At 38.4% G+C, this 2,500-nt stretch overlaps 2 non-coding genes across 2 annotated transcripts; both read left to right on the forward strand.

Annotated features, from left to right (window-relative positions):
- Positions 1 to 210: 210 nt before the first annotated feature.
- Positions 211 to 292, forward strand: TRNAS-AGA (transfer RNA serine (anticodon AGA)). Its single transcript has one exon. It is a non-coding gene; the product is annotated as a tRNA-Ser (tRNA).
- Positions 293 to 1,933: 1,641 nt separating this feature from the next.
- Positions 1,934 to 2,015, forward strand: TRNAS-AGA (transfer RNA serine (anticodon AGA)). The gene has a single exon. It is a non-coding gene; the product is annotated as a tRNA-Ser (tRNA).
- The last annotated feature ends 485 nt before the right edge of the window (positions 2,016 to 2,500 follow it).

A 2,500-nucleotide genomic window follows, 5' to 3' on the forward strand; every position in this document is an offset into this window, starting at 1 on the left:
ACTGACTCCAAATCCACATTATGAAGAGGGAAAAGCTTTAAACTGTGAATGGTTCCCATTGATGATAACTTTAAATCAGATTTTTGCATTTTACTGAGACCTTGTATTTTCTTTTCATTTTCTGAGATGTCTTCCAGAGGGTTGATCACTGAGCTTGATCATGGTGCTATTAGAAAACGTGTGTGAAACTCATAACAGCTTGACATCTGAGTAGTTGTGGCCGAGTGGTTAAGGCAGTGGACTAGAAATCCATTGGGGTCTCCCCGCGCAAGTTCAAATCCTGCCGACTACGTCTATGTTTCATTTTCTTTTTGACCTTTTGTCTCTGTTGTTCAATTTGCATGTTTACTAGTCTATTCCCCATGACAGTGATCTGTTATGGAGTGAGTTTCCAGGACCAAACTGACTTTATCTTTGACTGTTCTTTAGATAATCTATTCTGTAGCAACATTACATGTGCGACTTGCCGCTAATCAAAAGAAGCACCGTGGGTGCCATCAGTTAAGAGGTTTTTCTCTTGATCTTGTCCAGCAGCCACAGACCGCTGTCCTGGCTAATGGACTGGGACATGCACTTTGATTTGCACAAACCTTAAATTATCTCTCAGATGAAGCCTTTTACCATGCAATGCTAATCTTTATCGACTACTGGATGAACAGTTTTCTAACAGTATAAGTTTTGCAATTTATTTTTTTCACACTTTTTCCAAGTAACAGATACAGCAATCTTTTTACTAGCCACTTTTCATCAACATTTCAAACTGTCCTAGCTGTGATATCGTGGAAATGTTGGTAAATTTGTGGAATGAAAGGTTATAAGATATCAATTTACCATTGTGTATGATTGCAGATTTGCACTGCAGCTTTGGAGCCTGTTTTCGCCATCGTTCACGATTTCATATGCTTTATTCAGCACAACAAGCCGCAGCCATGACTGTGTCATGGTTGGTTCCATGGTGTAATGGTTAGCCCTCTGGACTTTGAATCCAGTGATCTCAGTTCAAATTTCAGTGGAACCTGGGCACACATTTCGATTTTTCCATCTGCACTCAGATCGACGATGCCCAATGTTTATGATGAAACAAGCAATTTAAAATCCACATAATAAAAGACAGAAAAAGAGTTCAAGGATTCGTGGAATACCATGGTCTTAGCTGTCAATCAAGGAGGATTAGCAAAAATTAAAATTGTCTATATCACTCATTGTCTATGTCATACCAAGCAATCTCATACTCTGTGACTTGAGTCAATATTCACATAACACTCTTTCCAAGTGGGTGAATCTGACAAGGATTTGAAGCCAAAATGGCTTCAGGAAGTGTTTTTGATTTTTCTCTAAGCCATCTTTTCTTGTGTTTTCCAGAATTTCCTAAAGTGCCTTATAAACATTTTTGGTGGTGTTTTTCTAAAAATTCTTTTCGGCGTCTTTTGAATGTGTTTTGTGGCTTTTTTTGTAGCACACAAAAGTCAATCAGGACCCTTTATAGGGTCTTTCGAACCTTACCGTTGACTTGTATTATAGGTATGGAGCTGTTCAAAGTGAAAAACATCTTAAGATTGATATGGTAATTTCAGTTAACCGCTGGACATTTTTGGAAACTTGAGATGGTTAATAGACGCTCCAAAGCCTGATCAAATGAACATCAAGTCTTTTTTACTTGGAAATGATTATGTTCAGCCTTCTCAGCATTTTTGGATTATTTTTAAGGATGTTTTTGGAGCTGACTGACTCCAAATCCACATTATGAAGAGGGAAAAGCTTTAAACTGTGAATGGTTCCCATTGATGATAACTTTAAATAAGATTTTTGCATTTTACTGAGACCTTGTATTTTCTTTTCATTTTCTGAGATGTCTTCCAGAGGGTTGATCACTGAGCTTGATCATGGTGCTATTAGAAAACGTGTGTGAAACTCATAACAGATTGACGTCTGAGTAGTTGTGGCCGAGTGGTTAAGGCGATGGACTAGAAATCCATTGGGGTCTCCCCGCGCAGGTTCAAATCCTGCCGACTACGTCTATGTTTCATTATCTTTTTGACCTTTTGTCTTTGTTGTTCAATTTGCATGTTTACTAGTCTATTCCCCATGACAGTTATCTGTTATGGAGCGAGTTTCCAGGACCAAACTGACTTTATCTTTGACTGTTCTTTAGATAATCTATTCTGTAGCAACATTACATGTGCGACTTGCCGCTAATCAAAAGAAGCACCGTGGGTGCCATCAGGTAAGAGGTTTTTCTCTTGATCTTGTCCAGCAGCCACAGACCGCTGTCCTGGCTAATGGACTGGGACATGCACTTTGATTTGCACAAACCTTAAATTATCTCTCAGATGAAGCCTTTTACCATGCAATGCTAATCTTTATCGACTACTGGATGAACAGTTTTCTAACAGTATAAGTTTTGCAATTTATTTTTTTCACACTTTTTCCAAGTAACAGATACAGCAATCTTTTTACTAGCCACTTTTCATCAACATTTCAAACTGTCCTAGCTGTGATA

The sequence above is a fragment of the Dendrobates tinctorius genome, unplaced genomic scaffold, assembly GCF_039654945.1.
Source record: "Dendrobates tinctorius isolate UK_male_01 unplaced genomic scaffold, ASM3965494v1 ptg000048l, whole genome shotgun sequence".
Lineage (NCBI taxonomy): Eukaryota > Metazoa > Chordata > Amphibia > Anura > Dendrobatidae > Dendrobates > Dendrobates tinctorius.